Below are 13,303 nucleotides of genomic sequence, written 5' to 3'. Positions count from 1 at the left end.
TTTAATGAAAATTTGCATAATGTTTGAAATTACAATTTTTGCATTTTATTTGTAATGTTAGCCATATATTTATGTAGAGTTATTTTCAAGAGGCTTCCCTGAGGAGCCCTAGAGTCGGAGGAGAAAGGTCATTGAATTCTTTGGTCCTCTGCTCTCCCATGTTATTTTCTTAAACCAGCCCCAAAATCAAATTTTTTAAAATTATGTGTTATAGATTTTATGTGGCAAAACGTAGTTCAATATGCATCAATCGAAGAAAACTTGAATGTCGTTTCTCAAATTTTTTTAAACGATTCACGGAGCCGAACTAATCGATGAAGACGCGTACTTTTTGAAAGAGATGCACCAGTTTGGCATTGCCTGTATAAAAATAAAAGTTCTTCTTAGCCGTGGCAGACTGTCATCAAACCAAACTTTCCACCACATGGTTTGTGTCTTTGATAGAAATGGTGAATTGTTCGCTTAAGTGGTAAAATATACCAGAGTGTTGGATTTAGATAGGCATTAACCCCTTATGGCAACGGTGGGCAAATACGGTGTTTTGAATTTTTTCTCTGTATACTATCTACGATTTCCTTTTTAATTATTATTTGGATGAAATTTTTTGAATAAATATTTTTTTTCTTCATACTATCTACGATTTTAATTATTATTTGTTGTAAGGTGTAAAATAGCAAAAGAAACTGTGAGACTTTAAATAAAAAATGTAGCGCCAAATGTATTTTCGGAATCTTTCTTATCAACGCCGACAACGATATGACATGAGCCCAATACATTAACGACGGTACGACGGAATTATTTCACACCACTCACAAAGAATTAAATAGGTAGGAAGGTAAGAGTGGCTGCCGCTTGGGCGGCATACTTAGGCCATGTATAGAAGGCCCATCGTGTTACCACAGTCTGACACAGCATAAGTTAGACCGTTTCCACCTCTTCGTAGGTCTTGCATGTTTTCCTATTAGAATGTGCCTGGTCAGAGCTACCACAGCGTTAGACAAACCTTCTATCCTCAGAGAGTATACATCGTCTCAAAATCCATTTAGGCTTGGAAATTCGATAAGTTGTACTTTGCCAGCTTGTCCGCATACAAATCTTTAAGTAGCAGCTTGCATGTGGGATATGGAATACCAGTGTGTTCTACACCGGAAAGAATCTGCTTCGTTGGGTCCTGCCTTGCAACTTCGTCTGCCATACAATTTCTCTCTATGTACCGAGGGACAAAAGTGAGGTGAAATCTGTTCTGCTTTGCCATTTCCTGTAGAGATAGGCTCTAACGGAACCGAAACTCGATTAGAAAATAGCCGAAAAACGGTTCTGGAAGAATTGAAACTCGATTCCAAAAGAACCGAAACTGGATTCCAAAAAATAACCGAAACTCGATTCCAAAAGCTCCGAAAAATGGTTCCGGCAGAACCGGAATTCGATTCCAAAAATGTCGAAAAAACGCTTCCGGAAGAACCGAAAAATGCTTCCGAAAGAACTGAAACTCGATTCCAAAAGAACCGAAACTCGATTCTATAAAGATCGAAACTAGATTCCAAAAGAGTCGAAAAACGAAGAACCCAACTTGATTCCAAAAGAACCGAAACTCAATTCTAAAAGATCCGAAAAACGGTTCCATAAGAACCAGAAAACAATCTCAAAGTAACAAAAAAAAAAATAAGTAAAAAGAAAGAGATGGCACAACGCCGAAACCGGTTTGTCTCTAAACCAAATTTGACAAGGGATGACGGATAAACCAACAACGAAAATGAAAAATGAAAAATCATTCCAAAAGAACCGAAACCGGATTCCAAAGAACCGAAAATCGCCCACGAACACTATGGGCAAAAAATTGATTGTTTTGGCATAAAGTGTAAGTGCATTAAATTCGGTTTAGATATGTATAGAGTTCTGAGTTGACCTAACAAATGTTTTTCGGCTCGAGGCACTGTATATTATATATGGTTGTTTTCGATGCTACCGACTTAAAATTCTATGGAGTTCCGAGTTGTCCTACATAATAAAGTATTTTTTTTTTGAATTTAATGTTATGCTGAGTTTCTTCTTCATCTTTGACGCTTTCAAATCGCTGCACAGTGCGGCCGAAATCCAAAAGTGCAGCCAAAATTCGAAGCTTTGAAATAGTGATTCGAAATTTCGTACTAGGGTTGGTTTCGGGGTCACTAATTACTAATCCGCTGTCAGAATTGCAAAATTCAAACTGGCGGATCCAGTATGGTGTCTGGTAAATTTCGAGCTTTTTAATTAGATTTCTTAGAAAGATTTTGAGTATGCAGTTTTATAGCCCATTCAATTTTAGTGTCAGAAAGTTCAAGTTTGAAGCAGCTAGGACTTACCGTTGGTTTTTGAGATTTGTTTTTTTGATAGTACCAGATATTTTCTTCCATACGAAGTATGTTCGATGAAATCAAGAAAATGGGCAACACCTTAAAAAAAAAATCCAAAACCCAACCGTAAGTTCCAGCTTCTTTAAATTTGCACCTATTATACTTAACTTGAATAGGCCACAAAACTGCATACTGAAAATCCTTATGTGAAATCTAATTAAAAAGCTGGACATATTTACATACAGCTGAAACTAATATGTGTTACGTGTTACAAAAAAAAAGGAGCAGAAATGAGCATCTGAGTTTTGTTTTATTCAGTAGCTAATATTTTCTACGTAAACTCCAATAGGTTTAACGGCAGCATCCGACAGCGTGTTATTACTGTTACATTTAACAACTAAAATTTTGTTTAAAAATAAACGAAAAAAATACCTTTACATTTTTATTTATTTTTTTGTAATTTCTGTTACAGTACCAGTTTTCACAAATTTTTTAACGTATTTTACTAATCTTCAGACGTTGAATCCATTTGGTTTTTTTTGATTTCCTATTCACTAACTACTTTTATACGTTAATAACTTTTCGCTTTTTATTACAATAATATTGTGCTTGAGAGGACAGGTCGTTACAGTGAACAGTTTTCGCTTCTCAGGTGATCCCTTCAGCCAACTCAATGTCAAAAAAAGGCCTATCTAGAAACTTTATTTTCTCGAATTTTGGCCGCACTGTGCACCGTTTAGCTCCGATTGAGTCATGGAAGGTACTGTATACCTTCTCGTAAAGAGGACGAGCTCCATCTTACCTGAATTGACGCTTAGGCTGCAACGGGTGGACCACTTTTACACATCTCGAAGCGCTCGCTGCATCAGCTCGTATTGCGTTTGCGGAAACTTTCCCTGAATGCGTTTGCAAAGTCATAGGCGTATGCAACGACTTTTCCACCCTACAATAGTGTAGCTGACTTTAACGCGCCTTTCTTCGCCGTCAACTATGTTAAAAGTCTATATTCGCTGAAGTTTTTTTACGCGTCTTTTTTCGCGTTATGTATTTCCAAAACAAACTAAAGCAGCACAGATTTTCTTCGCGAAGCAAAAAGAGTTTAGAAGATTTTCTATCCGTATCAATCAGAGTTTAGAACACTGTGCGTAGCTTTTGAGCAATACAGCATACGATCGCACGCCTACATACATACATACATACGTATTTATTTATCCACAAGCGATCGAGCATTTTACCTTTTCAGTTTACGTTGAAATTTTGTCCAAGCCGGTTTGTATTTGGTGTTTGTAGCAGCAGTGTAAATGTTTTTCGCGGCAATCAACAGATGTTAAAATCGTTTAATTTTTGATAACGAAAATAAACTTATACATACAAAAATCTAGTACATACAAATTTTGAATTTGTTTTTGCTTGACTCATTGATGCTACGTACTCAGTGACAAAGGTAAAGAAATTAGCAGCTGTTTTTTTTTAATTGCTTACGCATACTCATCCGGCTGATAATTAAAATTTAAAACATAGAAATTCGATGTTGTTAGTGTTCAAATACTAACTTTTCATGTAAGGTTTAAGTGTGTGCCTTATTAGTTTCCAAATTGAGTAATAAAACAAATAAAAACTGGAAAAATTGGGCACAGAACTATAAACAGACTCTACAAAAAATAAAAACAGAACAAGTATGTACTTAATAACCACCGGTTCCCTCAGCGGTTCCTCTCTGTTCGCCGCCCACAAGTGTCTTTTGGGTGCCGCACATTTTATCTACAATACATTCGTATAGATATCGCACACTTTTTTTTCATATATGTATAATATACATACTCGTATATGTGTGTAGTTATGTACATTAGAGTGGTTCAAAAAATTTTTTTCGAGATAGGGTTCAAAAATTTTTCCTCTTGCCGAAAGAGGTGCTGGTACCAAACCTTACGTTGCCAAGTATAAATTTAGAGGATGTTCATATTTTACTCTAGAAGTGTTGTGTACATATATTAATCAAGCAGTTGGTTAAGTAAGCTAAGAAAATTTCAAGTTTAAATTATCTATTAAAATATCACAAGCTTTAGTTGTCATGGCAACATTAGCTTTTTATAAAAATCACCAATATTTTTGTCAGATTCACAGCGATCCAGTAGCGAATTTCAAGGCCTTTGAGCACCCTGTATTGGTTGCAGTAGAAAACTGATAGTTGGTATAGATATTACAAATACCAAAAGGAAAAAACTAAGGGGTGCCCCGTTTTCTAGGATGAAATTTTTTTCCCCCATATAAAAATTTGACCACCCTAATGTATGTACATCCGTGGTTTCAGTGAGAAAGTGAATTCTACAATATTTACTCAATGACTTTGCCATCAGCTTTGGTATCATCGCCACTGCCAGCTTAGCATCTGCTGGTAAGTTAAGCTAAAGATTTGCTTTTTTTATTCTTTTGTCGCTGCTTATTTTTATACGTTTTTGCTTTTGTAAATATTTTTAGTTTTTTGTTTTGCCAGCGGTGCCTTGCACAGTGTTGCTGTTCGATATAAGCTATAGATAAAAAAAACAAATAGTAAATGTGTTCCGATTTCGCAGAAACTTAGTACGCGTTCTATGTAGTTTTGCTCAGGAATGAAGAATTATGAACTATGGTATGGCTAGACTTTTTATGAAAAATTATGTGACTAAAGCGTGATGCCAAATGTGTGATAAGCATTTCAGGTGGTCACCGAGTGCGTCACCGTAGTAAATATTCGATTTCCAACTGACTACGAAATAATCAAAAAAAATTTCTAAATGGAAAGCCATTCGCCCGACAATAAGTTTGGCATCTAGTAAGGTCGTTGCCGATTTATCGGACTAAAAAATTATCGATATAGCTAATATCGATACATCGTTTGCAGCCACGCCTAGGTTGTGCAACGTCAAATGGAAATAATAGTAACCTTATTGTAAAGAATCCCATATATAAGTGAGAGAGAAAAAACCGGTTTGGATACTGGAAATGTATCTACCGTTAAAATTTGCCAACAAGTGCGTTTATGCAAATTTCTATTTACGTACGCAATTTCCATTACTTTGAGTTTTTTTATAAATTCGGCTTGGAGTGAAGTTACAAAATAAGTGCTGCAAATTGTCACTTTTAGTTATTTATGTAATTATTCCGGGTATTCACACCACTCTCTTATTGACAAACTGACATGAATTGCTGCTAACCCTGCTGAAAATTTAATGTTCTGTCAGCATTTGTAGCAAGATAAGGAAGCAATCAGTGAAAGTGAACAATTAATGGAAAGTGGTGTTTTAGAGTAGTTATGGGCATGGGACTAAATATTCAATCCCGATCACGCACATGCCGAAATTCAATTTTTAATTCCTCAACCCGCCCATCCCGACGTTTTTTCAGAATTTACTGCGGGTCCTGTGGGTTTCGAAAACTAAGTAAGATTAATCTACATGCCTTTCAAATTAATTTTAATTAATGAAAAAATAACAATACATTGTTTTTGTTTTCCTGTTCGTTTTTGTCTCAGTAAAACATAAACAAGTGTAAATTTTATTAAACGTTTTTAAGGACGATTTCCTGAATTTCCGAAGGATGCAGGTTTTATCGGGAGTGTCGGGAAATAATTTTGGTTCCGTCGCGTCCGTAAAATGTTTAAAGGCCTTCCAGATGTTGCCCGTCTGGCCATTTTGAATTCAGTACCGTGAGTCTCGCGGGTCCCTATATCCCTCGCCCATCTCTATCTTAGAGTACCGCTGAAAGCGCCCCACGCAATCAGTGGACCTCCACTGAGGTTCCGCTTGAAACAATAATTGACTTGACAACAATTTCCCAAAAACTAATTTAAAATATTGAAACTTAAATAAAAACAATAATTCTCAATTTTTACACTCGATTTTCAACAATTGGATATAAGCCCACTTTGAATGTATGTAAATAGTCTTTGGTAGAACCAAGACTCCATGCCAAGCATGCGCAGCATACAAATGGTAAGACATTTTATAATAATAGCGATGCCGAAAGCTCAACAAAAATATCGAATAGTACCGAAAAAAACCCCAAAAGAAGGTCACACAAAGAATCTCGAAAAATTCCGTAAAATTATATTTGAAGGATATCGGGAAAAGTCATAAAAATCTTAAAAAATTATGATAACAACTAGAATCTGGTGGATTAGTGTTATAAAGAATGCGGTACTTGAGGTCAATAAACTTTAGAAAAAAAATTTCACCGCAACTGCTAACCATTACGCCACAGCGGACACATATGTATATAGCAAGACATAATTTGCAAAGTGAATGTCTATGTACGTTTGGAAAAATATAGTCATCAAGTGCACCCTGCAAATTTGCAACTCTGTGCAAGCGTTTCCTATTTGTAACCCCCCTGTGGTCGTACTTTTGCTGTAAATATTTGCCAAGTTTTAATTTTAGATTACACCCTGTGCACAAAAAGTCAAAAGCTCTCTCCTCTAAACCGAAATGCCGGAAATTTCATTCCGAGTTCTTAGCAATTCACCACGAAAGCTGCCCTGGTTGTACGTGAACGAATAATTTTTAAACGTGCGTGTGTGTGTGGCTGCAAGGGCAAGTCCAAGTGTAGAGCAAATTTAATATTTTTTTTGTCGCCGTTCTTTTTTCATATAGACGAAATGCAACAAAACTGGCGTTGAAATTTTATTTGCGAACGGGCTTGCTCATTAGAAACTGGAACTTTAATATCCAAATTTTTATAGGCTATAAAACTGCATACCCAAAAACTGCAAAAGGCCTAAAAATTAACGAAAAAAAGCACAAAACTTGGTTGATAATTTTTCTAAATTGTATATAAATTGGTAAACTTGTATTTAAGTATTTAGTTTTGGTTATAGCATGAACAATATAATATATGTATGTATTTATAAAAAGTAAAACCAAAAATCAACTTGAAAAACCCTGTGAATACATATTTACAAAAAGTCAACATGTGAATAATTGTTTGAGTCACTGTAAAAGTAAAATTACTCTTATACCAGTTCTATTTGAAAGCAAGCCTTTTTGGCAGTGCAAATATTCTTCTTTTTACATAAAATATTTCAACAAAATATTTTATTTATGACTAAATCACGAAGTAAGGTAAATGACCAATGTGTGACGATGCTCAAAAAAATTCGATTGGGAAATCGACCAAAACGGCAATGAATGAAGCTGATGACATTGGATAGTGGAACAAGAGTGGAAAAAATTCATATAAAAAGTTATTAGGTATATGCACATAAAATATTTTGAATGCAAATTGGGGAATAGTGTCATTCAAATAAAAATTTCCAGGGAAAATAAAAAGATCTTTAGCTGTTGCTTAATATTTGTCTCTTCTTTGAGGCCCTACAAAGGAGCTTAATGTTAGAATCGTTTATCGCCAACCCGAACGATTATCAAAAGGACTTAAAGCTTTTTAAAAATAAACAAAATTTGCCACTCGGTGAGGATCGACGTTTTTAAATGGTCATATGAATGTACATAAATGCTCCACTGTTCGGCGAACAGGTTGTCGTCATCTTGAGGAAACCACATTCAAAAATGGCTATTACACATTGATCTCAATCGGTCACTAAGAAATTTTTTTTACATTCGCCTGTGTATACCGTTTATTTAATAACCGCAAAAATATGCATGTACATATACATTTGTATAACTGAATTAATTATAAATATAAGTGATGAATATAAGTAATGAATGGATCAATTCATGTCCAAGGAATGCGGTCGGTAGGTACACATTCAATTATTGGAAGAAAAGATGCCTACAGGGATAGCCTGCGATTGAGCAAAGATCGGAATATGAAAAAAGAAAGTAGTGAAGAAATTAGTAAATTGAAGCCTTAGCGAATAAAAGAAGCAAAACAAATTACTATACCAACTGTCAATTGGCTATTAAAATTTTGTTAAAAGTGTAACTTGAATGGTATTCAAAAGAGAGCTGCAAAAAATTTTAAGTATTTAAAGTAGGCAATGAAAATAAAAAAAACACCTACACATTTTTATATGTTTTTGGCAGAGCTTCTCCTCTGGTTTGGGGTGTGCGTCTCGATGTGTTGCCTCACAAAGGGGCGGGACCTACAGTTTTACGTCGCTTCCGAATGGCAGATGGTTTTTTGACAAGCTATTTCATGGCAAAATGATTTACTCGAAAGTTTGCCATTGCCACACAAAATTCATTTAGTTAGCAAATGACTCTCTTACGCACAAGCAAGAAAAAACAAAACATTAAAAAGAAAGATTTAAAAAAAATTTAAATAAAATACCTCAAGGCAGGTGTTAAATGCCCGGCACCAGCAGCCGTAAACGATATCGTCAACCACAAATTTCATTGGTTAGAGTTTTTTTCCTATTATATTTGCTATATTGACGTATGTGTGTACTTCTTTAACCTTTAATTCAACTCGTGGGGTAGAAGCTACCTCAAAATAAACTTAGGTTATTTAAAAAGTATCGGTGGCTTCTGCTTTTCGGATTGAATTGTCGCTAATGCGCTTTAAAGAATGCTGTGGTTGCCCGTATTGAGAAATCTTTCATACACCTTTTTATTATTTATTATGAAATCAAAAAATATTTAGCGCTCAAAGTGTATAGATGGCAAAGAATTCTTGAAAATCAATATTTTTTATGGGTAAACTTTGTTTCTCTTCAGAAGACTGCCAATAATAATATTCAATTGTTTATTTTACGATTTTTTAATACTAACGATTTTTTATGGGTCCCCCATTGCATTTTTTGGGGGTTTTTAGGGTTCCTATAAAAAATTGTAAATAATAGAAAATGGTTAAATAAATAATTCGGTATTATTATTGGAAGTAGCCTGAAGAGAAACGAGGGTTTCAAATCGAAAAATATTGATTTTCAAGATTTTGACGAAAACTTGTTTTTTCCCCCATATCAAATATGTGGGACACTTTGAGCGCTTTGATTGACTTCTAAATATTTTTTGATTTCAAAATAAAAAACATGGGTTTAGTTTATTCGGTTTAGAACAATCTTAGGAAAATTCCGACTTAATTTTTTTTGTACCACCCTAATGTACACATATGAAATTTTAAAATGTTTATTTTTGAGCTGATGTGGAGCAATTGAAAGTATTCTTTATTATTTAAAGAATATACGATGTTATGGAAATATGATTAATTATGACTCATTTTAAGCTCGCTGGCTAGGTATATTTGCTTAAAAGTATTTTTGCAAACATATTTTTTAATAAAGAAAATACTAATGAAAATTGTTTACTCTCATTTTAGGTTCGAGGAAAATCGCAACTAAACCGGTAAGTTCCTTAATAAATATTAAATAAAGTGATTGATACTTAAGAGATGTATACAATGAACAAAATACTGTACATCTGTATAAATTTTTTTTTGGAAAAATGTTAAATAATGTGTCTAAGTCTTGTTATATTTGCTGATCTAGCCAAGCAATCTTTCATATGTACATGTATATGTATGTATGCTCAAGTAAGTATGTATTCAATATTTACCTTTTATTCATTTTGTATGAGCGTGAAACAAGCAATAGGTGATAAGTGCTACTTGTTGCCGAACATCACATCCAGAATGTGACGTCAATATAAATGCTGAAAGCAGTTGGCAAAAATTAAGGCAGTTAATTTGGGTTATGCTTTTGTTTCATTTTCGAAATTCCTGGAGTAGATGCTACGACAACCTAATTTGCCCTTCTGGCCTTGAAGAGCTTGAGACGGCGGAACATTTTTTGAGAGACGAACAATTGATATCTTTAAAATTGAACAATCTGCTTTCTGCACTTGTGATTTTTTGTGTTTAGTTCCTAGAAAAAGTAGTAATATGTAACGTATCTACTTCCGGTCAGTTTATCCCACTTCCGGCATAAATTGGAAGTCGGTAATACCACCAAAAGGTACACCAATGCCGATTTGGTAGGAGAATTTTTGCGTTTTTCAATACAAAAAAATGTTTCTTCATTTTAGAGTAGATAGGCGGGTGGTCTAGGACACCCTGAGTGGCCTAAAAAATAGATAAATTTGATTTGATTTTTTAAACAGACCGAACCCTCTTCAAAGCAGTTTTGGCAATATAGCTTTCACATCTACCGTATCATAATATTTCATTAAATTGCACTTGATTTTTAAACAACCCATTTTGAAAATATTTTCATTCAAAAAATTTATTAGACTTTAACATTAACCTTGCATGGGCTACAAAACTGCATACCAAACATTTTTCTAAAAATTCTGAAGGAAAAGTTTGAAAATTTTGTGAAAATTTGACAAATTTTTGCGATTATTGTTTAAAGTTTGAAAAGCGGATTTATATGATATTTGTTGTATAACTACCTAAGCTTTTATAAACAAATATTAAACATAAAAAAAGCTAAAGAAATATAGCCAAAACTCTTCAAATTACGACGAGTCTATTGTTTTTGCTGCCAGTGTATGTACCTTAGGGTGGTTCAAAACAAGTAAAGTCGGAATTTTAATGCCCTCACCACCTAGGATTGTTCTATATGGAAAAAGATATTCCCCTATTTTTTATTTTGAAATCAAAATATAGTTAGCTATTTTTATATTTAAGTTAAAATATATTTAGAGGTCGCTCAAAGCGCTCAAAGTTTTCCATGCGGTTTGTATGTGAAAGAAAAAACTTATCGTAGAAAGGGTATGGAATCCTTGAAAACCAATATTTGTGATCGAGAAACTCTGGTTATTTTCAGGAGACATTTTTTAATACTAAAGGTTTTGTTTATTTTCCCCCCATTGCATTTTCTGGAGGTTTTGGCGGACCTATAAAATATATTTACAATAAAAAAATGGTTAAATAAATAATTGGGTAATATTGTTGGGAATCTCCTGAAGAGGAGCAGAGTTTTGCCGATCGAAAAATATTGATTTTCCAGAATTCTATACCATTTCTACGAAAAAATTTATTTTTCCCATATATATGTAAATACATGGAAAACTTTGATGGCTTTGAGCGACCTCTAAGTATTTTTTGATTTAAAAATAAAAAGGGGTGTATTTTTGTCAGTATAGATCAATCCTAGGGGGTGCGAGCATACAAATTCCGACTTTACTCCCCCCCCCCCCCCCCCCCCCCCCATTTTTGGGCCACCCTAACGTACATACATACGTTTGTCGCTGGCATTTAGCTCAGTCTATTGAAAATTTACAGCTGAGCCAATTAACAATAACAAATAAAGAATTGACGAAAGGCAATTATTACTGACAAGCAGACGATGGTTTTGTCGCGAAAGTGTTTAAAATAAAATAGAGAGCACACAGCAACTAGCAATTAAGTAAAAAAGGAGTGAGCAAAGAGCAGGAGATCAAAAGTAAACAGTAGAAAAATATTTATAGATAAGAAAAATAAAAATACGTGTATAAACAAAAATAAAACTTTTAAATCCAAATTCCAATTTTGACAAAGGCTTTCACAAAATCTTCGAAAATCGGTTTTGTATGCAAAAACGCGTTAAATTACAAGTGAACTCAGTAGGTACGCAAGCGTTTCGGCTAAAAGCAGATTTAGTACACTCTTCCTTATCTCACTGCGGGTATAAATCACGCGGTTTCTATAAAAGGCGTCAAAATTGTAAACCAAAAATTTGATTATTTTCTTTTATTTGGAGCAAATAATAACAAAATATTGAGAATAAAAATCAAAAACAATTCCAACGCAAAAACGTACTACAGCAACAAAAAGTGAAGGCAAATATTTTGACGTGAAATTTGAATTGGAAACGACTTTACAAGACGACGAAACACAACAGATGGCATCGAATGAACGGAAAACGTGGCATTTTAGCCAGCGGCAAGCATTTTTCTTTCATAAGTAAGTAGGTACTCAGATTTGTTTTTTAAATAGAGTGGAACGTAAATGAATATTTCTTAGAATTTAATGCAATTGCAATATTTTTTTGAGACTATTTTTAGGGAGAACGTGCAAATAGACTAGTGTTCAAGGCTTGCGAAAACTTTTGAGACATGCAGTTGATTCTGCACTGCTCCTTTTTTGAGTCATTGCAATTCCTTTTTCAATGTCGTGGAGTTTCTAATAGCTTCCGCCCCAGGGCATTCAATGACAAACCGCCGAGTGTATTTCTGGCGAGGCCAACGAAAAGTTTATCGGCCAGGCACTTAGAAAATGTGTAAAGCGCCATTTGTTATTTAAGGAGCTGGTAGAATTCTACTAGTTTATATACTATGTACTTAAAATATTTTTTTGTTGGATTGTCCTTTCACTGCAAGGTAGTTTCAGCCATGAACATAGAAGCAGCACACTTTTGTTCGAAAGGCCGAACTCGTTGCCAAAGAGTAGTAAAACTAAATTTTCAAAGCGAAAAGATGGTGTTAATTGTTGAACCTTGTTCCCTAACTCAACCATTATAATTCATGAATAGTTTGAGTTAAGCAGTTGCAAAAATTACACTCGTAATGAAAGGTGTTTTAAAAATAAATAGCACACAACACTAATTGCGGGAAAGTGGACGTTAGGCAAAATAGAAGATTTTATATCGAAAGTATTTTTAAAAGAAGTTGCCACTTGTTCAAAAAACAAATTTTAATTAATCAAACGGAAAAAACATTATTGTATTGTTTGGATATGAAATAAAATAAATTCAGAAAAATTGTACTCCGAAAATATTTTTACAATGGGCTGCCACTTGGTTAAAAGTCTCATTAAGTTTAACCAGTAAGTTTATTGAAATATAATAGGGATTTAAGAAAGTTTTATTTCTAAAACGTTTTCAGAGCAGGCTGGTGCTTGGTTAAAGAACATATACAGATAATTCAATCAATAAGTTAAATGAAATATTACAATATTTTGTCGAACGGAAGCGGTTTGAAAGAGCTTTAATTCGCACATATATTTTTTAAGACTCTGCCACCCTTTTAAAAGTCATATTCAATTTAGTCAATAAGTCAAGGCGAACTCATAGTAACGGGTGATTTTTTAAGAGCTTGATAACTTTTTTTTTAAAAAAA

General features: G+C 34.1%; 1 protein-coding gene across 1 annotated transcript in view; it reads left to right on the top strand.

Annotated features, from left to right (window-relative positions):
* Positions 1-3,614: 3,614 nt before the first annotated feature.
* Positions 3,615-13,303, top strand: part of LOC118733331 — a gene marked incomplete in the record, with an annotated part of 67,346 nt that continues 57,657 nt past the window's right edge. The window contains 1 exon segment of the mRNA XM_036462686.1: positions 3,615-3,777.

Source organism: Rhagoletis pomonella, unplaced genomic scaffold (assembly GCF_013731165.1).
Source record: "Rhagoletis pomonella isolate Grant_MI unplaced genomic scaffold, Rhpom_1.0 Rhpom_scaffold_00002, whole genome shotgun sequence".
In the NCBI taxonomy this organism is placed as follows: Eukaryota; Metazoa; Arthropoda; class Insecta; order Diptera; family Tephritidae; genus Rhagoletis; species Rhagoletis pomonella.
The sequence above is the reverse complement of the archived record's forward strand: the minus strand, read 5'-3'. Positions and strand labels throughout refer to the sequence as shown.